Source organism: Schistocerca piceifrons, chromosome 5, assembly GCF_021461385.2.
Source record: "Schistocerca piceifrons isolate TAMUIC-IGC-003096 chromosome 5, iqSchPice1.1, whole genome shotgun sequence".
Classification (NCBI taxonomy): Eukaryota; Metazoa; Arthropoda; class Insecta; order Orthoptera; family Acrididae; genus Schistocerca; species Schistocerca piceifrons.
The window spans coordinates 598,850,948-598,874,109 of NC_060142.1; the positions used below are offsets into that span (position 1 = coordinate 598,850,948).

General features: G+C 49.8%; 40 non-coding genes across 40 annotated transcripts; all 40 read left to right on the forward strand.

Annotated features, from left to right (window-relative positions):
* Window positions 1-98: 98 nt before the first annotated feature.
* Trnat-cgu lies at window positions 99-170 on the forward strand. The gene has a single exon. It is a non-coding gene; the product is annotated as a tRNA-Thr (tRNA).
* Window positions 171-503: 333 nt separating this feature from the next.
* Trnan-guu lies at window positions 504-577 on the forward strand. Its single transcript has one exon. It is a non-coding gene; the product is annotated as a tRNA-Asn (tRNA).
* A 689-nt stretch (window positions 578-1,266) lies between these two features.
* Window positions 1,267-1,338, forward strand: Trnat-cgu. Its single transcript has one exon. It is a non-coding gene; the product is annotated as a tRNA-Thr (tRNA).
* Window positions 1,339-1,671: 333 nt separating this feature from the next.
* On the forward strand, window positions 1,672-1,745 carry Trnan-guu. Its single transcript has one exon. It is a non-coding gene; the product is annotated as a tRNA-Asn (tRNA).
* Window positions 1,746-2,434: 689 nt separating this feature from the next.
* Window positions 2,435-2,506, forward strand: Trnat-cgu. The gene has a single exon. It is a non-coding gene; the product is annotated as a tRNA-Thr (tRNA).
* Window positions 2,507-2,839: 333 nt separating this feature from the next.
* Window positions 2,840-2,913, forward strand: Trnan-guu. Its single transcript has one exon. It is a non-coding gene; the product is annotated as a tRNA-Asn (tRNA).
* Window positions 2,914-3,602: 689 nt separating this feature from the next.
* On the forward strand, window positions 3,603-3,674 carry Trnat-cgu. Its single transcript has one exon. It is a non-coding gene; the product is annotated as a tRNA-Thr (tRNA).
* Window positions 3,675-4,007: 333 nt separating this feature from the next.
* Trnan-guu lies at window positions 4,008-4,081 on the forward strand. Its single transcript has one exon. It is a non-coding gene; the product is annotated as a tRNA-Asn (tRNA).
* A 689-nt stretch (window positions 4,082-4,770) lies between these two features.
* Trnat-cgu lies at window positions 4,771-4,842 on the forward strand. The gene has a single exon. It is a non-coding gene; the product is annotated as a tRNA-Thr (tRNA).
* A 333-nt stretch (window positions 4,843-5,175) lies between these two features.
* Trnan-guu lies at window positions 5,176-5,249 on the forward strand. The gene has a single exon. It is a non-coding gene; the product is annotated as a tRNA-Asn (tRNA).
* A 689-nt stretch (window positions 5,250-5,938) lies between these two features.
* Window positions 5,939-6,010, forward strand: Trnat-cgu. Its single transcript has one exon. It is a non-coding gene; the product is annotated as a tRNA-Thr (tRNA).
* A 333-nt stretch (window positions 6,011-6,343) lies between these two features.
* Window positions 6,344-6,417, forward strand: Trnan-guu. The gene has a single exon. It is a non-coding gene; the product is annotated as a tRNA-Asn (tRNA).
* A 689-nt stretch (window positions 6,418-7,106) lies between these two features.
* Window positions 7,107-7,178, forward strand: Trnat-cgu. Its single transcript has one exon. It is a non-coding gene; the product is annotated as a tRNA-Thr (tRNA).
* Window positions 7,179-7,511: 333 nt separating this feature from the next.
* Window positions 7,512-7,585, forward strand: Trnan-guu. Its single transcript has one exon. It is a non-coding gene; the product is annotated as a tRNA-Asn (tRNA).
* A 689-nt stretch (window positions 7,586-8,274) lies between these two features.
* Window positions 8,275-8,346, forward strand: Trnat-cgu. The gene has a single exon. It is a non-coding gene; the product is annotated as a tRNA-Thr (tRNA).
* A 333-nt stretch (window positions 8,347-8,679) lies between these two features.
* Trnan-guu lies at window positions 8,680-8,753 on the forward strand. Its single transcript has one exon. It is a non-coding gene; the product is annotated as a tRNA-Asn (tRNA).
* A 689-nt stretch (window positions 8,754-9,442) lies between these two features.
* Window positions 9,443-9,514, forward strand: Trnat-cgu. The gene has a single exon. It is a non-coding gene; the product is annotated as a tRNA-Thr (tRNA).
* A 333-nt stretch (window positions 9,515-9,847) lies between these two features.
* On the forward strand, window positions 9,848-9,921 carry Trnan-guu. Its single transcript has one exon. It is a non-coding gene; the product is annotated as a tRNA-Asn (tRNA).
* Window positions 9,922-10,610: 689 nt separating this feature from the next.
* Trnat-cgu lies at window positions 10,611-10,682 on the forward strand. Its single transcript has one exon. It is a non-coding gene; the product is annotated as a tRNA-Thr (tRNA).
* Window positions 10,683-11,015: 333 nt separating this feature from the next.
* On the forward strand, window positions 11,016-11,089 carry Trnan-guu. The gene has a single exon. It is a non-coding gene; the product is annotated as a tRNA-Asn (tRNA).
* Window positions 11,090-11,778: 689 nt separating this feature from the next.
* Window positions 11,779-11,850, forward strand: Trnat-cgu. The gene has a single exon. It is a non-coding gene; the product is annotated as a tRNA-Thr (tRNA).
* Window positions 11,851-12,183: 333 nt separating this feature from the next.
* Window positions 12,184-12,257, forward strand: Trnan-guu. Its single transcript has one exon. It is a non-coding gene; the product is annotated as a tRNA-Asn (tRNA).
* Window positions 12,258-12,946: 689 nt separating this feature from the next.
* Window positions 12,947-13,018, forward strand: Trnat-cgu. Its single transcript has one exon. It is a non-coding gene; the product is annotated as a tRNA-Thr (tRNA).
* Window positions 13,019-13,351: 333 nt separating this feature from the next.
* On the forward strand, window positions 13,352-13,425 carry Trnan-guu. The gene has a single exon. It is a non-coding gene; the product is annotated as a tRNA-Asn (tRNA).
* Window positions 13,426-14,114: 689 nt separating this feature from the next.
* Window positions 14,115-14,186, forward strand: Trnat-cgu. Its single transcript has one exon. It is a non-coding gene; the product is annotated as a tRNA-Thr (tRNA).
* Window positions 14,187-14,519: 333 nt separating this feature from the next.
* Trnan-guu lies at window positions 14,520-14,593 on the forward strand. Its single transcript has one exon. It is a non-coding gene; the product is annotated as a tRNA-Asn (tRNA).
* A 689-nt stretch (window positions 14,594-15,282) lies between these two features.
* On the forward strand, window positions 15,283-15,354 carry Trnat-cgu. The gene has a single exon. It is a non-coding gene; the product is annotated as a tRNA-Thr (tRNA).
* Window positions 15,355-15,687: 333 nt separating this feature from the next.
* Trnan-guu lies at window positions 15,688-15,761 on the forward strand. Its single transcript has one exon. It is a non-coding gene; the product is annotated as a tRNA-Asn (tRNA).
* Window positions 15,762-16,450: 689 nt separating this feature from the next.
* Window positions 16,451-16,522, forward strand: Trnat-cgu. The gene has a single exon. It is a non-coding gene; the product is annotated as a tRNA-Thr (tRNA).
* A 333-nt stretch (window positions 16,523-16,855) lies between these two features.
* Trnan-guu lies at window positions 16,856-16,929 on the forward strand. Its single transcript has one exon. It is a non-coding gene; the product is annotated as a tRNA-Asn (tRNA).
* A 689-nt stretch (window positions 16,930-17,618) lies between these two features.
* Window positions 17,619-17,690, forward strand: Trnat-cgu. The gene has a single exon. It is a non-coding gene; the product is annotated as a tRNA-Thr (tRNA).
* A 333-nt stretch (window positions 17,691-18,023) lies between these two features.
* Window positions 18,024-18,097, forward strand: Trnan-guu. Its single transcript has one exon. It is a non-coding gene; the product is annotated as a tRNA-Asn (tRNA).
* Window positions 18,098-18,786: 689 nt separating this feature from the next.
* Window positions 18,787-18,858, forward strand: Trnat-cgu. The gene has a single exon. It is a non-coding gene; the product is annotated as a tRNA-Thr (tRNA).
* A 333-nt stretch (window positions 18,859-19,191) lies between these two features.
* On the forward strand, window positions 19,192-19,265 carry Trnan-guu. Its single transcript has one exon. It is a non-coding gene; the product is annotated as a tRNA-Asn (tRNA).
* Window positions 19,266-19,954: 689 nt separating this feature from the next.
* Trnat-cgu lies at window positions 19,955-20,026 on the forward strand. Its single transcript has one exon. It is a non-coding gene; the product is annotated as a tRNA-Thr (tRNA).
* A 333-nt stretch (window positions 20,027-20,359) lies between these two features.
* Window positions 20,360-20,433, forward strand: Trnan-guu. The gene has a single exon. It is a non-coding gene; the product is annotated as a tRNA-Asn (tRNA).
* A 689-nt stretch (window positions 20,434-21,122) lies between these two features.
* Window positions 21,123-21,194, forward strand: Trnat-cgu. Its single transcript has one exon. It is a non-coding gene; the product is annotated as a tRNA-Thr (tRNA).
* A 333-nt stretch (window positions 21,195-21,527) lies between these two features.
* On the forward strand, window positions 21,528-21,601 carry Trnan-guu. The gene has a single exon. It is a non-coding gene; the product is annotated as a tRNA-Asn (tRNA).
* Window positions 21,602-22,290: 689 nt separating this feature from the next.
* Window positions 22,291-22,362, forward strand: Trnat-cgu. Its single transcript has one exon. It is a non-coding gene; the product is annotated as a tRNA-Thr (tRNA).
* Window positions 22,363-22,695: 333 nt separating this feature from the next.
* Window positions 22,696-22,769, forward strand: Trnan-guu. The gene has a single exon. It is a non-coding gene; the product is annotated as a tRNA-Asn (tRNA).
* The last annotated feature ends 393 nt before the right edge of the window (window positions 22,770-23,162 follow it).

Sequence of the window (23,162 nt, forward strand, 5' to 3'; positions counted from 1 at the left end):
GCAGCAGCTGTGTGCCAAATCCGATATCTGGTCGAGGGCTGCAAGATTCAGTATGATGAAGTAACAATTTGGGGATAGCTCACAAACGCTAAGCTGCCGCCTTCTTAGCTCAGTGGTAGAGCACTGGTCTCGTAAACCAGGGGTCGTGAGTTCGAACCTCACAGAAGGCATTCATTATTTAAACCTTCCTGCAAGGAGCGGAGCTATCTCGAGCAGCATCTAACACATGGCAGTACACTGAATGAAAGGGATGTTCTACAACCTATGACAAGTATTCTACTGGCCTCAGAGGTTTTCTGAATGCATAGGCAGAACATTGGTTTGTATGCATTTTGTAGTATAATGTCATGCTTGGCGATGTCATTCGTTTACGAGCCTCGCTACAGTGTGCATGCACGTTATCCATGTGAAGAGGCGTAAGCAAATGCTACCATTCTGCGAGATTCCTGCAGAAGGTATACGAATTGCGTTGATATACAGAGCACAAGGGAGCTAAAGTCAAGGCCTCCGTGGCGCAATCGGCTAGCGCGTTCGGCTGTTAACCGAAAGGTTGGTGGTTCGAGCCCACCCGGGGGCGAAATCGTTTTAACCGGCACCGAGGTGAGGACATACGTCAACTTTGTTAGAGATACACAGCTAGTGTGACAATTTGGCTGCGTTTGAGTGATGCCACAGAGCCTTATACACATTCAGCCAAGTGACACTGTAGGTAAAAACATGGCCCTACACAGACGTTCTGCTGTTTTCCTTTTTATTCGTCATGTGTGACACTGCAGTAGAGGGACGCCCGCTACAAAAGACGTATTCTTTACATTCAATTTCAGCATATACGTCGCGAGTGCCATATGACAGGGCCTGTCTCTCGATGTCGATTTGTATTTGGTGTGTCTTAAGTGTCGGTCTGCAGTAGGCCGCTGTTGGCCGAGCGACGTGCAGTCGCCTTACATGAAGCCCCATGGGCAACGCCAGTGCCACTGTGGACAACAGCGCACTGTAGCCAGAGAGAGGAGCCGAAAGGCGCATTTCGCAGTCGAGCCACGCTATCCCACAAGCTGTGCACTAGGTCAGGATTGTGCAGACCGCTAACTTTTGGTGGGCCGACGCTCGTCGTCGATCGTAAGGGCGAAACATTCAAGAGATTTGGAAAACGGCAATGTGGACACCCCCAGCAGCAGCTGTGTGCCAAATCCGATATCTGGTCGAGGGCTGCAAGATTCAGTATGATGAAGTAACAATTTGGGGATAGCTCACAAACGCTAAGCTGCCGCCTTCTTAGCTCAGTGGTAGAGCACTGGTCTCGTAAACCAGGGGTCGTGAGTTCGAACCTCACAGAAGGCATTCATTATTTAAACCTTCCTGCAAGGAGCGGAGCTATCTCGAGCAGCATCTAACACATGGCAGTACACTGAATGAAAGGGATGTTCTACAACCTATGACAAGTATTCTACTGGCCTCAGAGGTTTTCTGAATGCATAGGCAGAACATTGGTTTGTATGCATTTTGTAGTATAATGTCATGCTTGGCGATGTCATTCGTTTACGAGCCTCGCTACAGTGTGCATGCACGTTATCCATGTGAAGAGGCGTAAGCAAATGCTACCATTCTGCGAGATTCCTGCAGAAGGTATACGAATTGCGTTGATATACAGAGCACAAGGGAGCTAAAGTCAAGGCCTCCGTGGCGCAATCGGCTAGCGCGTTCGGCTGTTAACCGAAAGGTTGGTGGTTCGAGCCCACCCGGGGGCGAAATCGTTTTAACCGGCACCGAGGTGAGGACATACGTCAACTTTGTTAGAGATACACAACTAGTGTGACAATTTGGCTGCGTTTGAGTGATGCCACAGAGCCTTATACACATTCAGCCAAGTGACACTGTAGGTAAAAACATGGCCCTACACAGACGTTCTGCTGTTTTCCTTTTTATTCGTCATGTGTGACACTGCAGTAGAGGGACGCCCGCTACAAAAGACGTATTCTTTACATTCAATTTCAGCATATACGTCGCGAGTGCCATATGACAGGGCCTGTCTCTCGATGTCGATTTGTATTTGGTGTGTCTTAAGTGTCGGTCTGCAGTAGGCCGCTGTTGGCCGAGCGACGTGCAGTCGCCTTACATGAAGCCCCATGGGCAACGCCAGTGCCACTGTGGACAACAGCGCACTGTAGCCAGAGAGAGGAGCCGAAAGGCGCATTTCGCAGTCGAGCCACGCTATCCCACAAGCTGTGCACTAGGTCAGGATTGTGCAGACCGCTAACTTTTGGTGGGCCGACGCTCGTCGTCGATCGTAAGGGCGAAACATTCAAGAGATTTGGAAAACGGCAATGTGGACACCCCCAGCAGCAGCTGTGTGCCAAATCCGATATCTGGTCGAGGGCTGCAAGATTCAGTATGATGAAGTAACAATTTGGGGATAGCTCACAAACGCTAAGCTGCCGCCTTCTTAGCTCAGTGGTAGAGCACTGGTCTCGTAAACCAGGGGTCGTGAGTTCGAACCTCACAGAAGGCATTCATTATTTAAACCTTCCTGCAAGGAGCGGAGCTATCTCGAGCAGCATCTAACACATGGCAGTACACTGAATGAAAGGGATGTTCTACAACCTATGACAAGTATTCTACTGGCCTCAGAGGTTTTCTGAATGCATAGGCAGAACATTGGTTTGTATGCATTTTGTAGTATAATGTCATGCTTGGCGATGTCATTCGTTTACGAGCCTCGCTACAGTGTGCATGCACGTTATCCATGTGAAGAGGCGTAAGCAAATGCTACCATTCTGCGAGATTCCTGCAGAAGGTATACGAATTGCGTTGATATACAGAGCACAAGGGAGCTAAAGTCAAGGCCTCCGTGGCGCAATCGGCTAGCGCGTTCGGCTGTTAACCGAAAGGTTGGTGGTTCGAGCCCACCCGGGGGCGAAATCGTTTTAACCGGCACCGAGGTGAGGACATACGTCAACTTTGTTAGAGATACACAGCTAGTGTGACAATTTGGCTGCGTTTGAGTGATGCCACAGAGCCTTATACACATTCAGCCAAGTGACACTGTAGGTAAAAACATGGCCCTACACAGACGTTCTGCTGTTTTCCTTTTTATTCGTCATGTGTGACACTGCAGTAGAGGGACGCCCGCTACAAAAGACGTATTCTTTACATTCAATTTCAGCATATACGTCGCGAGTGCCATATGACAGGGCCTGTCTCTCGATGTCGATTTGTATTTGGTGTGTCTTAAGTGTCGGTCTGCAGTAGGCCGCTGTTGGCCGAGCGACGTGCAGTCGCCTTACATGAAGCCCCATGGGCAACGCCAGTGCCACTGTGGACAACAGCGCACTGTAGCCAGAGAGAGGAGCCGAAAGGCGCATTTCGCAGTCGAGCCACGCTATCCCACAAGCTGTGCACTAGGTCAGGATTGTGCAGACCGCTAACTTTTGGTGGGCCGACGCTCGTCGTCGATCGTAAGGGCGAAACATTCAAGAGATTTGGAAAACGGCAATGTGGACACCCCCAGCAGCAGCTGTGTGCCAAATCCGATATCTGGTCGAGGGCTGCAAGATTCAGTATGATGAAGTAACAATTTGGGGATAGCTCACAAACGCTAAGCTGCCGCCTTCTTAGCTCAGTGGTAGAGCACTGGTCTCGTAAACCAGGGGTCGTGAGTTCGAACCTCACAGAAGGCATTCATTATTTAAACCTTCCTGCAAGGAGCGGAGCTATCTCGAGCAGCATCTAACACATGGCAGTACACTGAATGAAAGGGATGTTCTACAACCTATGACAAGTATTCTACTGGCCTCAGAGGTTTTCTGAATGCATAGGCAGAACATTGGTTTGTATGCATTTTGTAGTATAATGTCATGCTTGGCGATGTCATTCGTTTACGAGCCTCGCTACAGTGTGCATGCACGTTATCCATGTGAAGAGGCGTAAGCAAATGCTACCATTCTGCGAGATTCCTGCAGAAGGTATACGAATTGCGTTGATATACAGAGCACAAGGGAGCTAAAGTCAAGGCCTCCGTGGCGCAATCGGCTAGCGCGTTCGGCTGTTAACCGAAAGGTTGGTGGTTCGAGCCCACCCGGGGGCGAAATCGTTTTAACCGGCACCGAGGTGAGGACATACGTCAACTTTGTTAGAGATACACAGCTAGTGTGACAATTTGGCTGCGTTTGAGTGATGCCACAGAGCCTTATACACATTCAGCCAAGTGACACTGTAGGTAAAAACATGGCCCTACACAGACGTTCTGCTGTTTTCCTTTTTATTCGTCATGTGTGACACTGCAGTAGAGGGACGCCCGCTACAAAAGACGTATTCTTTACATTCAATTTCAGCATATACGTCGCGAGTGCCATATGACAGGGCCTGTCTCTCGATGTCGATTTGTATTTGGTGTGTCTTAAGTGTCGGTCTGCAGTAGGCCGCTGTTGGCCGAGCGACGTGCAGTCGCCTTACATGAAGCCCCATGGGCAACGCCAGTGCCACTGTGGACAACAGCGCACTGTAGCCAGAGAGAGGAGCCGAAAGGCGCATTTCGCAGTCGAGCCACGCTATCCCACAAGCTGTGCACTAGGTCAGGATTGTGCAGACCGCTAACTTTTGGTGGGCCGACGCTCGTCGTCGATCGTAAGGGCGAAACATTCAAGAGATTTGGAAAACGGCAATGTGGACACCCCCAGCAGCAGCTGTGTGCCAAATCCGATATCTGGTCGAGGGCTGCAAGATTCAGTATGATGAAGTAACAATTTGGGGATAGCTCACAAACGCTAAGCTGCCGCCTTCTTAGCTCAGTGGTAGAGCACTGGTCTCGTAAACCAGGGGTCGTGAGTTCGAACCTCACAGAAGGCATTCATTTTTTAAACCTTCCTGCAAGGAGCGGAGCTATCTCGAGCAGCATCTAACACATGGCAGTACACTGAATGAAAGGGATGTTCTACAACCTATGACAAGTATTCTACTGGCCTCAGAGGTTTTCTGAATGCATAGGCAGAACATTGGTTTGTATGCATTTTGTAGTATAATGTCATGCTTGGCGATGTCATTCGTTTACGAGCCTCGCTACTGTGTGCATGCACGTTATCCATGTGAAGAGGCGTAAGCAAATGCTACCATTCTGCGAGATTCCTGCAGAAGGTATACGAATTGCGTTGATATACAGAGCACAAGGGAGCTAAAGTCAAGGCCTCCGTGGCGCAATCGGCTAGCGCGTTCGGCTGTTAACCGAAAGGTTGGTGGTTCGAGCCCACCCGGGGGCGAAATCGTTTTAACCGGCACCGAGGTGAGGACATACGTCAACTTTGTTAGAGATACACAGCTAGTGTGACAATTTGGCTGCGTTTGAGTGATGCCACAGAGCCTTATACACATTCAGCCAAGTGACACTGTAGGTAAAAACATGGCCCTACACAGACGTTCTGCTGTTTTCCTTTTTATTCGTCATGTGTGACACTGCAGTAGAGGGACGCCCGCTACAAAAGACGTATTCTTTACATTCAATTTCAGCATATACGTCGCGAGTGCCATATGACAGGGCCTGTCTCTCGATGTCGATTTGTATTTGGTGTGTCTTAAGTGTCGGTCTGCAGTAGGCCGCTGTTGGCCGAGCGACGTGCAGTCGCCTTACATGAAGCCCCATGGGCAACGCCAGTGCCACTGTGGACAACAGCGCACTGTAGCCAGAGAGAGGAGCCGAAAGGCGCATTTCGCAGTCGAGCCACGCTATCCCACAAGCTGTGCACTAGGTCAGGATTGTGCAGACCGCTAACTTTTGGTGGGCCGACGCTCGTCGTCGATCGTAAGGGCGAAACATTCAAGAGATTTGGAAAACGGCAATGTGGACACCCCCAGCAGCAGCTGTGTGCCAAATCCGATATCTGGTCGAGGGCTGCAAGATTCAGTATGATGAAGTAACAATTTGGGGATAGCTCACAAACGCTAAGCTGCCGCCTTCTTAGCTCAGTGGTAGAGCACTGGTCTCGTAAACCAGGGGTCGTGAGTTCGAACCTCACAGAAGGCATTCATTATTTAAACCTTCCTGCAAGGAGCGGAGCTATCTCGAGCAGCATCTAACACATGGCAGTACACTGAATGAAAGGGATGTTCTACAACCTATGACAAGTATTCTACTGGCCTCAGAGGTTTTCTGAATGCATAGGCAGAACATTGGTTTGTATGCATTTTGTAGTATAATGTCATGCTTGGCGATGTCATTCGTTTACGAGCCTCGCTACAGTGTGCATGCACGTTATCCATGTGAAGAGGCGTAAGCAAATGCTACCATTCTGCGAGATTCCTGCAGAAGGTATACGAATTGCGTTGATATACAGAGCACAAGGGAGCTAAAGTCAAGGCCTCCGTGGCGCAATCGGCTAGCGCGTTCGGCTGTTAACCGAAAGGTTGGTGGTTCGAGCCCACCCGGGGGCGAAATCGTTTTAACCGGCACCGAGGTGAGGACATACGTCAACTTTGTTAGAGATACACAGCTAGTGTGACAATTTGGCTGCGTTTGAGTGATGCCACAGAGCCTTATACACATTCAGCCAAGTGACACTGTAGGTAAAAACATGGCCCTACACAGACGTTCTGCTGTTTTCCTTTTTATTCGTCATGTGTGACACTGCAGTAGAGGGACGCCCGCTACAAAAGACGTATTCTTTACATTCAATTTCAGCATATACGTCGCGAGTGCCATATGACAGGGCCTGTCTCTCGATGTCGATTTGTATTTGGTGTGTCTTAAGTGTCGGTCTGCAGTAGGCCGCTGTTGGCCGAGCGACGTGCAGTCGCCTTACATGAAGCCCCATGGGCAACGCCAGTGCCACTGTGGACAACAGCGCACTGTAGCCAGAGAGAGGAGCCGAAAGGCGCATTTCGCAGTCGAGCCACGCTATCCCACAAGCTGTGCACTAGGTCAGGATTGTGCAGACCGCTAACTTTTGGTGGGCCGACGCTCGTCGTCGATCGTAAGGGCGAAACATTCAAGAGATTTGGAAAACGGCAATGTGGACACCCCCAGCAGCAGCTGTGTGCCAAATCCGATATCTGGTCGAGGGCTGCAAGATTCAGTATGATGAAGTAACAATTTGGGGATAGCTCACAAACGCTAAGCTGCCGCCTTCTTAGCTCAGTGGTAGAGCACTGGTCTCGTAAACCAGGGGTCGTGAGTTCGAACCTCACAGAAGGCATTCATTATTTAAACCTTCCTGCAAGGAGCGGAGCTATCTCGAGCAGCATCTAACACATGGCAGTACACTGAATGAAAGGGATGTTCTACAACCTATGACAAGTATTCTACTGGCCTCAGAGGTTTTCTGAATGCATAGGCAGAACATTGGTTTGTATGCATTTTGTAGTATAATGTCATGCTTGGCGATGTCATTCGTTTACGAGCCTCGCTACAGTGTGCATGCACGTTATCCATGTGAAGAGGCGTAAGCAAATGCTACCATTCTGCGAGATTCCTGCAGAAGGTATACGAATTGCGTTGATATACAGAGCACAAGGGAGCTAAAGTCAAGGCCTCCGTGGCGCAATCGGCTAGCGCGTTCGGCTGTTAACCGAAAGGTTGGTGGTTCGAGCCCACCCGGGGGCGAAATCGTTTTAACCGGCACCGAGGTGAGGACATACGTCAACTTTGTTAGAGATACACAGCTAGTGTGACAATTTGGCTGCGTTTGAGTGATGCCACAGAGCCTTATACACATTCAGCCAAGTGACACTGTAGGTAAAAACATGGCCCTACACAGACGTTCTGCTGTTTTCCTTTTTATTCGTCATGTGTGACACTGCAGTAGAGGGACGCCCGCTACAAAAGACGTATTCTTTACATTCAATTTCAGCATATACGTCGCGAGTGCCATATGACAGGGCCTGTCTCTCGATGTCGATTTGTATTTGGTGTGTCTTAAGTGTCGGTCTGCAGTAGGCCGCTGTTGGCCGAGCGACGTGCAGTCGCCTTACATGAAGCCCCATGGGCAACGCCAGTGCCACTGTGGACAACAGCGCACTGTAGCCAGAGAGAGGAGCCGAAAGGCGCATTTCGCAGTCGAGCCACGCTATCCCACAAGCTGTGCACTAGGTCAGGATTGTGCAGACCGCTAACTTTTGGTGGGCCGACGCTCGTCGTCGATCGTAAGGGCGAAACATTCAAGAGATTTGGAAAACGGCAATGTGGACACCCCCAGCAGCAGCTGTGTGCCAAATCCGATATCTGGTCGAGGGCTGCAAGATTCAGTATGATGAAGTAACAATTTGGGGATAGCTCACAAACGCTAAGCTGCCGCCTTCTTAGCTCAGTGGTAGAGCACTGGTCTCGTAAACCAGGGGTCGTGAGTTCGAACCTCACAGAAGGCATTCATTATTTAAACCTTCCTGCAAGGAGCGGAGCTATCTCGAGCAGCATCTAACACATGGCAGTACACTGAATGAAAGGGATGTTCTACAACCTATGACAAGTATTCTACTGGCCTCAGAGGTTTTCTGAATGCATAGGCAGAACATTGGTTTGTATGCATTTTGTAGTATAATGTCATGCTTGGCGATGTCATTCGTTTACGAGCCTCGCTACAGTGTGCATGCACGTTATCCATGTGAAGAGGCGTAAGCAAATGCTACCATTCTGCGAGATTCCTGCAGAAGGTATACGAATTGCGTTGATATACAGAGCACAAGGGAGCTAAAGTCAAGGCCTCCGTGGCGCAATCGGCTAGCGCGTTCGGCTGTTAACCGAAAGGTTGGTGGTTCGAGCCCACCCGGGGGCGAAATCGTTTTAACCGGCACCGAGGTGAGGACATACGTCAACTTTGTTAGAGATACACAACTAGTGTGACAATTTGGCTGCGTTTGAGTGATGCCACAGAGCCTTATACACATTCAGCCAAGTGACACTGTAGGTAAAAACATGGCCCTACACAGACGTTCTGCTGTTTTCCTTTTTATTCGTCATGTGTGACACTGCAGTAGAGGGACGCCCGCTACAAAAGACGTATTCTTTACATTCAATTTCAGCATATACGTCGCGAGTGCCATATGACAGGGCCTGTCTCTCGATGTCGATTTGTATTTGGTGTGTCTTAAGTGTCGGTCTGCAGTAGGCCGCTGTTGGCCGAGCGACGTGCAGTCGCCTTACATGAAGCCCCATGGGCAACGCCAGTGCCACTGTGGACAACAGCGCACTGTAGCCAGAGAGAGGAGCCGAAAGGCGCATTTCGCAGTCGAGCCACGCTATCCCACAAGCTGTGCACTAGGTCAGGATTGTGCAGACCGCTAACTTTTGGTGGGCCGACGCTCGTCGTCGATCGTAAGGGCGAAACATTCAAGAGATTTGGAAAACGGCAATGTGGACACCCCCAGCAGCAGCTGTGTGCCAAATCCGATATCTGGTCGAGGGCTGCAAGATTCAGTATGATGAAGTAACAATTTGGGGATAGCTCACAAACGCTAAGCTGCCGCCTTCTTAGCTCAGTGGTAGAGCACTGGTCTCGTAAACCAGGGGTCGTGAGTTCGAACCTCACAGAAGGCATTCATTATTTAAACCTTCCTGCAAGGAGCGGAGCTATCTCGAGCAGCATCTAACACATGGCAGTACACTGAATGAAAGGGATGTTCTACAACCTATGACAAGTATTCTACTGGCCTCAGAGGTTTTCTGAATGCATAGGCAGAACATTGGTTTGTATGCATTTTGTAGTATAATGTCATGCTTGGCGATGTCATTCGTTTACGAGCCTCGCTACAGTGTGCATGCACGTTATCCATGTGAAGAGGCGTAAGCAAATGCTACCATTCTGCGAGATTCCTGCAGAAGGTATACGAATTGCGTTGATATACAGAGCACAAGGGAGCTAAAGTCAAGGCCTCCGTGGCGCAATCGGCTAGCGCGTTCGGCTGTTAACCGAAAGGTTGGTGGTTCGAGCCCACCCGGGGGCGAAATCGTTTTAACCGGCACCGAGGTGAGGACATACGTCAACTTTGTTAGAGATACACAGCTAGTGTGACAATTTGGCTGCGTTTGAGTGATGCCACAGAGCCTTATACACATTCAGCCAAGTGACACTGTAGGTAAAAACATGGCCCTACACAGACGTTCTGCTGTTTTCCTTTTTATTCGTCATGTGTGACACTGCAGTAGAGGGACGCCCGCTACAAAAGACGTATTCTTTACATTCAATTTCAGCATATACGTCGCGAGTGCCATATGACAGGGCCTGTCTCTCGATGTCGATTTGTATTTGGTGTGTCTTAAGTGTCGGTCTGCAGTAGGCCGCTGTTGGCCGAGCGACGTGCAGTCGCCTTACATGAAGCCCCATGGGCAACGCCAGTGCCACTGTGGACAACAGCGCACTGTAGCCAGAGAGAGGAGCCGAAAGGCGCATTTCGCAGTCGAGCCACGCTATCCCACAAGCTGTGCACTAGGTCAGGATTGTGCAGACCGCTAACTTTTGGTGGGCCGACGCTCGTCGTCGATCGTAAGGGCGAAACATTCAAGAGATTTGGAAAACGGCAATGTGGACACCCCCAGCAGCAGCTGTGTGCCAAATCCGATATCTGGTCGAGGGCTGCAAGATTCAGTATGATGAAGTAACAATTTGGGGATAGCTCACAAACGCTAAGCTGCCGCCTTCTTAGCTCAGTGGTAGAGCACTGGTCTCGTAAACCAGGGGTCGTGAGTTCGAACCTCACAGAAGGCATTCATTATTTAAACCTTCCTGCAAGGAGCGGAGCTATCTCGAGCAGCATCTAACACATGGCAGTACACTGAATGAAAGGGATGTTCTACAACCTATGACAAGTATTCTACTGGCCTCAGAGGTTTTCTGAATGCATAGGCAGAACATTGGTTTGTATGCATTTTGTAGTATAATGTCATGCTTGGCGATGTCATTCGTTTACGAGCCTCGCTACAGTGTGCATGCACGTTATCCATGTGAAGAGGCGTAAGCAAATGCTACCATTCTGCGAGATTCCTGCAGAAGGTATACGAATTGCGTTGATATACAGAGCACAAGGGAGCTAAAGTCAAGGCCTCCGTGGCGCAATCGGCTAGCGCGTTCGGCTGTTAACCGAAAGGTTGGTGGTTCGAGCCCACCCGGGGGCGAAATCGTTTTAACCGGCACCGAGGTGAGGACATACGTCAACTTTGTTAGAGATACACAGCTAGTGTGACAATTTGGCTGCGTTTGAGTGATGCCACAGAGCCTTATACACATTCAGCCAAGTGACACTGTAGGTAAAAACATGGCCCTACACAGACGTTCTGCTGTTTTCCTTTTTATTCGTCATGTGTGACACTGCAGTAGAGGGACGCCCGCTACAAAAGACGTATTCTTTACATTCAATTTCAGCATATACGTCGCGAGTGCCATATGACAGGGCCTGTCTCTCGATGTCGATTTGTATTTGGTGTGTCTTAAGTGTCGGTCTGCAGTAGGCCGCTGTTGGCCGAGCGACGTGCAGTCGCCTTACATGAAGCCCCATGGGCAACGCCAGTGCCACTGTGGACAACAGCGCACTGTAGCCAGAGAGAGGAGCCGAAAGGCGCATTTCGCAGTCGAGCCACGCTATCCCACAAGCTGTGCACTAGGTCAGGATTGTGCAGACCGCTAACTTTTGGTGGGCCGACGCTCGTCGTCGATCGTAAGGGCGAAACATTCAAGAGATTTGGAAAACGGCAATGTGGACACCCCCAGCAGCAGCTGTGTGCCAAATCCGATATCTGGTCGAGGGCTGCAAGATTCAGTATGATGAAGTAACAATTTGGGGATAGCTCACAAACGCTAAGCTGCCGCCTTCTTAGCTCAGTGGTAGAGCACTGGTCTCGTAAACCAGGGGTCGTGAGTTCGAACCTCACAGAAGGCATTCATTTTTTAAACCTTCCTGCAAGGAGCGGAGCTATCTCGAGCAGCATCTAACACATGGCAGTACACTGAATGAAAGGGATGTTCTACAACCTATGACAAGTATTCTACTGGCCTCAGAGGTTTTCTGAATGCATAGGCAGAACATTGGTTTGTATGCATTTTGTAGTATAATGTCATGCTTGGCGATGTCATTCGTTTACGAGCCTCGCTACTGTGTGCATGCACGTTATCCATGTGAAGAGGCGTAAGCAAATGCTACCATTCTGCGAGATTCCTGCAGAAGGTATACGAATTGCGTTGATATACAGAGCACAAGGGAGCTAAAGTCAAGGCCTCCGTGGCGCAATCGGCTAGCGCGTTCGGCTGTTAACCGAAAGGTTGGTGGTTCGAGCCCACCCGGGGGCGAAATCGTTTTAACCGGCACCGAGGTGAGGACATACGTCAACTTTGTTAGAGATACACAGCTAGTGTGACAATTTGGCTGCGTTTGAGTGATGCCACAGAGCCTTATACACATTCAGCCAAGTGACACTGTAGGTAAAAACATGGCCCTACACAGACGTTCTGCTGTTTTCCTTTTTATTCGTCATGTGTGACACTGCAGTAGAGGGACGCCCGCTACAAAAGACGTATTCTTTACATTCAATTTCAGCATATACGTCGCGAGTGCCATATGACAGGGCCTGTCTCTCGATGTCGATTTGTATTTGGTGTGTCTTAAGTGTCGGTCTGCAGTAGGCCGCTGTTGGCCGAGCGACGTGCAGTCGCCTTACATGAAGCCCCATGGGCAACGCCAGTGCCACTGTGGACAACAGCGCACTGTAGCCAGAGAGAGGAGCCGAAAGGCGCATTTCGCAGTCGAGCCACGCTATCCCACAAGCTGTGCACTAGGTCAGGATTGTGCAGACCGCTAACTTTTGGTGGGCCGACGCTCGTCGTCGATCGTAAGGGCGAAACATTCAAGAGATTTGGAAAACGGCAATGTGGACACCCCCAGCAGCAGCTGTGTGCCAAATCCGATATCTGGTCGAGGGCTGCAAGATTCAGTATGATGAAGTAACAATTTGGGGATAGCTCACAAACGCTAAGCTGCCGCCTTCTTAGCTCAGTGGTAGAGCACTGGTCTCGTAAACCAGGGGTCGTGAGTTCGAACCTCACAGAAGGCATTCATTATTTAAACCTTCCTGCAAGGAGCGGAGCTATCTCGAGCAGCATCTAACACATGGCAGTACACTGAATGAAAGGGATGTTCTACAACCTATGACAAGTATTCTACTGGCCTCAGAGGTTTTCTGAATGCATAGGCAGAACATTGGTTTGTATGCATTTTGTAGTATAATGTCATGCTTGGCGATGTCATTCGTTTACGAGCCTCGCTACAGTGTGCATGCACGTTATCCATGTGAAGAGGCGTAAGCAAATGCTACCATTCTGCGAGATTCCTGCAGAAGGTATACGAATTGCGTTGATATACAGAGCACAAGGGAGCTAAAGTCAAGGCCTCCGTGGCGCAATCGGCTAGCGCGTTCGGCTGTTAACCGAAAGGTTGGTGGTTCGAGCCCACCCGGGGGCGAAATCGTTTTAACCGGCACCGAGGTGAGGACATACGTCAACTTTGTTAGAGATACACAGCTAGTGTGACAATTTGGCTGCGTTTGAGTGATGCCACAGAGCCTTATACACATTCAGCCAAGTGACACTGTAGGTAAAAACATGGCCCTACACAGACGTTCTGATGTTTTCCTTTTTATTCGTCATGTGTGACACTGCAGTAGAGGGACGCCCGCTACAAAAGACGTATTCTTTACATTCAATTTCAGCATATACGTCGCGAGTGCCATATGACAGGGCCTGTCTCTCGATGTCGATTTGTATTTGGTGTGTCTTAAGTGTCGGTCTGCAGTAGGCCGCTGTTGGCCGAGCGACGTGCAGTCGCCTTACATGAAGCCCCATGGGCAACGCCAGTGCCACTGTGGACAACAGCGCACTGTAGCCAGAGAGAGGAGCCGAAAGGCGCATTTCGCAGTCGAGCCACGCTATCCCACAAGCTGTGCACTAGGTCAGGATTGTGCAGACCGCTAACTTTTGGTGGGCCGACGCTCGTCGTCGATCGTAAGGGCGAAACATTCAAGAGATTTGGAAAACGGCAATGTGGACACCCCCAGCAGCAGCTGTGTGCCAAATCCGATATCTGGTCGAGGGCTGCAAGATTCAGTATGATGAAGTAACAATTTGGGGATAGCTCACAAACGCTAAGCTGCCGCCTTCTTAGCTCAGTGGTAGAGCACTGGTCTCGTAAACCAGGGGTCGTGAGTTCGAACCTCACAGAAGGCATTCATTATTTAAACCTTCCTGCAAGGAGCGGAGCTATCTCGAGCAGCATCTAACACATGGCAGTACACTGAATGAAAGGGATGTTCTACAACCTATGACAAGTATTCTACTGGCCTCAGAGGTTTTCTGAATGCATAGGCAGAACATTGGTTTGTATGCATTTTGTAGTATAATGTCATGCTTGGCGATGTCATTCGTTTACGAGCCTCGCTACAGTGTGCATGCACGTTATCCATGTGAAGAGGCGTAAGCAAATGCTACCATTCTGCGAGATTCCTGCAGAAGGTATACGAATTGCGTTGATATACAGAGCACAAGGGAGCTAAAGTCAAGGCCTCCGTGGCGCAATCGGCTAGCGCGTTCGGCTGTTAACCGAAAGGTTGGTGGTTCGAGCCCACCCGGGGGCGAAATCGTTTTAACCGGCACCGAGGTGAGGACATACGTCAACTTTGTTAGAGATACACAGCTAGTGTGACAATTTGGCTGCGTTTGAGTGATGCCACAGAGCCTTATACACATTCAGCCAAGTGACACTGTAGGTAAAAACATGGCCCTACACAGACGTTCTGCTGTTTTCCTTTTTATTCGTCATGTGTGACACTGCAGTAGAGGGACGCCCGCTACAAAAGACGTATTCTTTACATTCAATTTCAGCATATACGTCGCGAGTGCCATATGACAGGGCCTGTCTCTCGATGTCGATTTGTATTTGGTGTGTCTTAAGTGTCGGTCTGCAGTAGGCCGCTGTTGGCCGAGCGACGTGCAGTCGCCTTACATGAAGCCCCATGGGCAACGCCAGTGCCACTGTGGACAACAGCGCACTGTAGCCAGAGAGAGGAGCCGAAAGGCGCATTTCGCAGTCGAGCCACGCTATCCCACAAGCTGTGCACTAGGTCAGGATTGTGCAGACCGCTAACTTTTGGTGGGCCGACGCTCGTCGTCGATCGTAAGGGCGAAACATTCAAGAGATTTGGAAAACGGCAATGTGGACACCCCCAGCAGCAGCTGTGTGCCAAATCCGATATCTGGTCGAGGGCTGCAAGATTCAGTATGATGAAGTAACAATTTGGGGATAGCTCACAAACGCTAAGCTGCCGCCTTCTTAGCTCAGTGGTAGAGCACTGGTCTCGTAAACCAGGGGTCGTGAGTTCGAACCTCACAGAAGGCATTCATTATTTAAACCTTCCTGCAAGGAGCGGAGCTATCTCGAGCAGCATCTAACACATGGCAGTACACTGAATGAAAGGGATGTTCTACAACCTATGACAAGTATTCTACTGGCCTCAGAGGTTTTCTGAATGCATAGGCAGAACATTGGTTTGTATGCATTTTGTAGTATAATGTCATGCTTGGCGATGTCATTCGTTTACGAGCCTCGCTACAGTGTGCATGCACGTTATCCATGTGAAGAGGCGTAAGCAAATGCTACCATTCTGCGAGATTCCTGCAGAAGGTATACGAATTGCGTTGATATACAGAGCACAAGGGAGCTAAAGTCAAGGCCTCCGTGGCGCAATCGGCTAGCGCGTTCGGCTGTTAACCGAAAGGTTGGTGGTTCGAGCCCACCCGGGGGCGAAATCGTTTTAACCGGCACCGAGGTGAGGACATACGTCAACTTTGTTAGAGATACACAGCTAGTGTGACAATTTGGCTGCGTTTGAGTGATGCCACAGAGCCTTATACACATTCAGCCAAGTGACACTGTAGGTAAAAACATGGCCCTACACAGACGTTCTGCTGTTTTCCTTTTTATTCGTCATGTGTGACACTGCAGTAGAGGGACGCCCGCTACAAAAGACGTATTCTTTACATTCAATTTCAGCATATACGTCGCGAGTGCCATATGACAGGGCCTGTCTCTCGATGTCGATTTGTATTTGGTGTGTCTTAAGTGTCGGTCTGCAGTAGGCCGCTGTTGGCCGAGCGACGTGCAGTCGCCTTACATGAAGCCCCATGGGCAACGCCAGTGCCACTGTGGACAACAGCGCACTGTAGCCAGAGAGAGGAGCCGAAAGGCGCATTTCGCAGTCGAGCCACGCTATCCCACAAGCTGTGCACTAGGTCAGGATTGTGCAGACCGCTAACTTTTGGTGGGCCGACGCTCGTCGTCGATCGTAAGGGCGAAACATTCAAGAGATTTGGAAAACGGCAATGTGGACACCCCCAGCAGCAGCTGTGTGCCAAATCCGATATCTGGTCGAGGGCTGCAAGATTCAGTATGATGAAGTAACAATTTGGGGATAGCTCACAAACGCTAAGCTGCCGCCTTCTTAGCTCAGTGGTAGAGCACTGGTCTCGTAAACCAGGGGTCGTGAGTTCGAACCTCACAGAAGGCATTGATTTTTTAAACCTTCCTGCAAGGAGCGGAGCTATCTCGAGCAGCATCTAACACATGGCAGTACACTGAATGAAAGGGATGTTCTACAACCTATGACAAGTATTCTACTGGCCTCAGAGGTTTTCTGAATGCATAGGCAGAACATTGGTTTGTATGCATTTTGTAGTATAATGTCATGCTTGGCGATGTCATTCGTTTACGAGCCTCGCTACAGTGTGCATGCACGTTATCCATGTGAAGAGGCGTAAGCAAATGCTACCATTCTGCGAGATTCCTGCAGAAGGTATACGAATTGCGTTGATATACAGAGCACAAGGGAGCTAAAGTCAAGGCCTCCGTGGCGCAATCGGCTAGCGCGTTCGGCTGTTAACCGAAAGGTTGGTGGTTCGAGCCCACCCGGGGGCGAAATCGTTTTAACCGGCACCGAGGTGAGGACATACGTCAACTTTGTTAGAGATACACAGCTAGTGTGACAATTTGGCTGCGTTTGAGTGATGCCACAGAGCCTTATACACATTCAGCCAAGTGACACTGTAGGTAAAAACATGGCCCTACACAGACGTTCTGCTGTTTTCCTTTTTATTCGTCATGTGTGACACTGCAGTAGAGGGACGCCCGCTACAAAAGACGTATTCTTTACATTCAATTTCAGCATATACGTCGCGAGTGCCATATGACAGGGCCTGTCTCTCGATGTCGATTTGTATTTGGTGTGTCTTAAGTGTCGGTCTGCAGTAGGCCGCTGTTGGCCGAGCGACGTGCAGTCGCCTTACATGAAGCCCCATGGGCAACGCCAGTGCCACTGTGGACAACAGCGCACTGTAGCCAGAGAGAGGAGCCGAAAGGCGCATTTCGCAGTCGAGCCACGCTATCCCACAAGCTGTGCACTAGGTCAGGATTGTGCAGACCGCTAACTTTTGGTGGGCCGACGCTCGTCGTCGATCGTAAGGGCGAAACATTCAAGAGATTTGGAAAACGGCAATGTGGACACCCCCAGCAGCAGCTGTGTGCCAAATCCGATATCTGGTCGAGGGCTGCAAGATTCAGTATGATGAAGTAACAATTTGGGGATAGCTCACAAACGCTAAGCTGCCGCCTTCTTAGCTCAGTGGTAGAGCACTGGTCTCGTAAACCAGGGGTCGTGAGTTCGAACCTCACAGAAGGCATTCATTATTTAAACCTTCCTGCAAGGAGCGGAGCTATCTCGAGCAGCATCTAACACATGGCAGTACACTGAATGAAAGGGATGTTCTACAACCTATGACAAGTATTCTACTGGCCTCAGAGGTTTTCTGAATGCATAGGCAGAACATTGGTTTGTATGCATTTTGTAGTATAATGTCATGCTTGGCGATGTCATTCGTTTACGAGCCTCGCTACAGTGTGCATGCACGTTATCCATGTGAAGAGGCGTAAGCAAATGCTACCATTCTGCGAGATTCCTGCAGAAGGTATACGAATTGCGTTGATATACAGACCACAAGGGAGCTAAAGTCAAGGCCTCCGTGGCGCAATCGGCTAGCGCGTTCGGCTGTTAACCGAAAGGTTGGTGGTTCGAGCCCACCCGGGGGCGAAATCGTTTTAACCGGCACCGAGGTGAGGACATACGTCAACTTTGTTAGAGATACACAGCTAGTGTGACAATTTGGCTGCGTTTGAGTGATGCCACAGAGCCTTATACACATTCAGCCAAGTGACACTGTAGGTAAAAACATGGCCCTACACAGACGTTCTGCTGTTTTCCTTTTTATTCGTCATGTGTGACACTGCAGTAGAGGGACGCCCGCTACAAAAGACGTATTCTTTACATTCAATTTCAGCATATACGTCGCGAGTGCCATATGACAGGGCCTGTCTCTCGATGTCGATTTGTATTTGGTGTGTCTTAAGTGTCGGTCTGCAGTAGGCCGCTGTTGGCCGAGCGACGTGCAGTCGCCTTACATGAAGCCCCATGGGCAACGCCAGTGCCACTGTGGACAACAGCGCACTGTAGCCAGAGAGAGGAGCCGAAAGGCGCATTTCGCAGTCGAGCCACGCTATCCCACAAGCTGTGCACTAGGTCAGGATTGTGCAGACCGCTAACTTTTGGTGGGCCGACGCTCGTCGTCGATCGTAAGGGCGAAACATTCAAGAGATTTGGAAAACGGCAATGTGGACACCCCCAGCAGCAGCTGTGTGCCAAATCCGATATCTGGTCGAGGGCTGCAAGATTCAGTATGATGAAGTAACAATTTGGGGATAGCTCACAAACGCTAAGCTGCCGCCTTCTTAGCTCAGTGGTAGAGCACTGGTCTCGTAAACCAGGGGTCGTGAGTTCGAACCTCACAGAAGGCATTCATTATTTAAACCTTCCTGCAAGGAGCGGAGCTATCTCGAGCAGCATCTAACACATGGCAGTACACTGAATGAAAGGGATGTTCTACAACCTATGACAAGTATTCTACTGGCCTCAGAGGTTTTCTGAATGCATAGGCAGAACATTGGTTTGTATGCATTTTGTAGTATAATGTCATGCTTGGCGATGTCATTCGTTTACGAGCCTCGCTACAGTGTGCATGCACGTTATCCATGTGAAGAGGCGTAAGCAAATGCTACCATTCTGCGAGATTCCTGCAGAAGGTATACGAATTGCGTTGATATACAGAGCACAAGGGAGCTAAAGTCAAGGCCTCCGTGGCGCAATCGGCTAGCGCGTTCGGCTGTTAACCGAAAGGTTGGTGGTTCGAGCCCACCCGGGGGCGAAATCGTTTTAACCGGCACCGAGGTGAGGACATACGTCAACTTTGTTAGAGATACACAGCTAGTGTGACAATTTGGCTGCGTTTGAGTGATGCCACAGAGCCTTATACACATTCAGCCAAGTGACACTGTAGGTAAAAACATGGCCCTACACAGACGTTCTGCTGTTTTCCTTTTTATTCGTCATGTGTGACACTGCAGTAGAGGGACGCCCGCTACAAAAGACGTATTCTTTACATTCAATTTCAGCATATACGTCGCGAGTGCCATATGACAGGGCCTGTCTCTCGATGTCGATTTGTATTTGGTGTGTCTTAAGTGTCGGTCTGCAGTAGGCCGCTGTTGGCCGAGCGACGTGCAGTCGCCTTACATGAAGCCCCATGGGCAACGCCAGTGCCACTGTGGACAACAGCGCACTGTAGCCAGAGAGAGGAGCCGAAAGGCGCATTTCGCAGTCGAGCCACGCTATCCCACAAGCTGTGCACTAGGTCAGGATTGTGCAGACCGCTAACTTTTGGTGGGCCGACGCTCGTCGTCGATCGTAAGGGCGAAACATTCAAGAGATTTGGAAAACGGCAATGTGGACACCCCCAGCAGCAGCTGTGTGCCAAATCCGATATCTGGTCGAGGGCTGCAAGATTCAGTATGATGAAGTAACAATTTGGGGATAGCTCACAAACGCTAAGCTGCCGCCTTCTTAGCTCAGTGGTAGAGCACTGGTCTCGTAAACCAGGGGTCGTGAGTTCGAACCTCACAGAAGGCATTCATTTTTTAAACCTTCCTGCAAGGAGCGGAGCTATCTCGAGCAGCATCTAACACATGGCAGTACACTGAATGAAAGGGATGTTCTACAACCTATGACAAGTATTCTACTGGCCTCAGAGGTTTTCTGAATGCATAGGCAGAACATTGGTTTGTATGCATTTTGTAGTATAATGTCATGCTTGGCGATGTCATTCGTTTACGAGCCTCGCTACAGTGTGCATGCACGTTATCCATGTGAAGAGGCGTAAGCAAATGCTACCATTCTGCGAGATTCCTGCAGAAGGTATACGAATTGCGTTGATATACAGAGCACAAGGGAGCTAAAGTCAAGGCCTCCGTGGCGCAATCGGCTAGCGCGTTCGGCTGTTAACCGAAAGGTTGGTGGTTCGAGCCCACCCGGGGGCGAAATCGTTTTAACCGGCACCGAGGTGAGGACATACGTCAACTTTGTTAGAGATACACAGCTAGTGTGACAATTTGGCTGCGTTTGAGTGATGCCACAGAGCCTTATACACATTCAGCCAAGTGACACTGTAGGTAAAAACATGGCCCTACACAGACGTTCTTCTGTTTTCCTTTTTATTCGTCATGTGTGACACTGCAGTAGAGGGACGCCCGCTACAAAAGACGTATTCTTTACATTCAATTTCAGCATATACGTCGCGAGTGCCATATGACAGGGCCTGTCTCTCGATGTCGATTTGTATTTGGTGTGTCTTAAGTGTCGGTCTGCAGTAGGCCGCTGTTGGCCGAGCGACGTGCAGTCGCCTTACATGAAGCCCCATGGGCAACGCCAGTGCCACTGTGGACAACAGCGCACTGTAGCCAGAGAGAGGAGCCGAAAGGCGCATTTCGCAGTCGAGCCACGCTATCCCACAAGCTGTGCACTAGGTCAGGATTGTGCAGACCGCTAACTTTTGGTGGGCCGACGCTCGTCGTCGATCGTAAGGGCGAAACATTCAAGAGATTTGGAAAACGGCAATGTGGACACCCCCAGCAGCAGCTGTGTGCCAAATCCGATATCTGGTCGAGGGCTGCAAGATTCAGTATGATGAAGTAACAATTTGGGGATAGCTCACAAACGCTAAGCTGCCGCCTTCTTAGCTCAGTGGTAGAGCACTGGTCTCGTAAACCAGGGGTCGTGAGTTCGAACCTCACAGAAGGCATTCATTATTTAAACCTTCCTGCAAGGAGCGGAGCTATCTCGAGCAGCATCTAACACATGGCAGTACACTGAATGAAAGGGATGTTCTACAACCTATGACAAGTATTCTACTGGCCTCAGAGGTTTTCTGAATGCATAGGCAGAACATTGGTTTGTATGCATTTTGTAGTATAATGTCATGCTTGGCGATGTCATTCGTTTACGAGCCTCGCTACAGTGTGCATGCACGTTATCCATGTGAAGAGGCGTAAGCAAATGCTACCATTCTGCGAGATTCCTGCAGAAGGTATACGAATTGCGTTGATATACAGAGCACAAGGGAGCTAAAGTCAAGGCCTCCGTGGCGCAATCGGCTAGCGCGTTCGGCTGTTAACCGAAAGGTTGGTGGTTCGAGCCCACCCGGGGGCGAAATCGTTTTAACCGGCACCGAGGTGAGGACATACGTCAACTTTGTTAGAGATACACAGCTAGTGTGACAATTTGGCTGCGTTTGAGTGATGCCACAGAGCCTTATACACATTCAGCCAAGTGACACTGTAGGTAAAAACATGGCCCTACACAGACGTTCTGCTGTTTTCCTTTTTATTCGTCACGTGTGACACTGCAGTAGAGGGACGCCCGCTACAAAAGACGTATTCTTTACATTCAATTTCAGCATATACGTCGCGAGTGCCATATGACAGGGCCTGTCTCTCGATGTCGATTTGTATTTGGTGTGTCTTAAGTGTCGGTCTGCAGTAGGCCGCTGTTGGCCGAGCGACGTGCAGTCGCCTTACATGAAGCCCCATGGGCAACGCCAGTGCCACTGTGGACAACAGCGCACTGTAGCCAGAGAGAGGAGCCGAAAGGCGCATTTCGCAGTCGAGCCACGCTATCCCACAAGCTGTGCACTAGGTCAGGATTGTGCAGACCGCTAACTTTTGGTGGGCCGACGCTCGTCGTCGATCGTAAGGGCGAAACATTCAAGAGATTTGGAAAACGGCAATGTGGACACCCCCAGCAGCAGCTGTGTGCCAAATCCGATATCTGGTCGAGGGCTGCAAGATTCAGTATGATGAAGTAACAATTTGGGGATAGCTCACAAACGCTAAGCTGCCGCCTTCTTAGCTCAGTGGTAGAGCACTGGTCTCGTAAACCAGGGGTCGTGAGTTCGAACCTCACAGAAGGCATTCATTATTTAAACCTTCCTGCAAGGAGCGGAGCTATCTCGAGCAGCATCTAACACATGGCAGTACACTGAATGAAAGGGATGTTCTACAACCTATGACAAGTATTCTACTGGCCTCAGAGGTTTTCTGAATGCATAGGCAGAACATTGGTTTGTATGCATTTTGTAGTATAATGTCATGCTTGGCGATGTCATTCGTTTACGAGCCTCGCTACAGTGTGCATGCACGTTATCCATGTGAAGAGGCGTAAGCAAATGCTACCATTCTGCGAGATTCCTGCAGAAGGTATACGAATTGCGTTGATATACAGAGCACAAGGGAGCTAAAGTCAAGGCCTCCGTGGCGCAATCGGCTAGCGCGTTCGGCTGTTAACCGAAAGGTTGGTGGTTCGAGCCCACCCGGGGGCGAAATCGTTTTAACCGGCACCGAGGTGAGGACATACGTCAACTTTGTTAGAGATACACAGCTAGTGTGACAATTTGGCTGCGTTTGAGTGATGCCACAGAGCCTTATACACATTCAGCCAAGTGACACTGTAGGTAAAAACATGGCCCTACACAGACGTTCTGATGTTTTCCTTTTTATTCGTCATGTGTGACACTGCAGTAGAGGGACGCCCGCTACAAAAGACGTATTCTTTACATTCAATTTCAGCATATACGTCGCGAGTGCCATATGACAGGGCCTGTCTCTCGATGTCGATTTGTATTTGGTGTGTCTTAAGTGTCGGTCTGCAGTAGGCCGCTGTTGGCCGAGCGACGTGCAGTCGCCTTACATGAAGCCCCATGGGCAACGCCAGT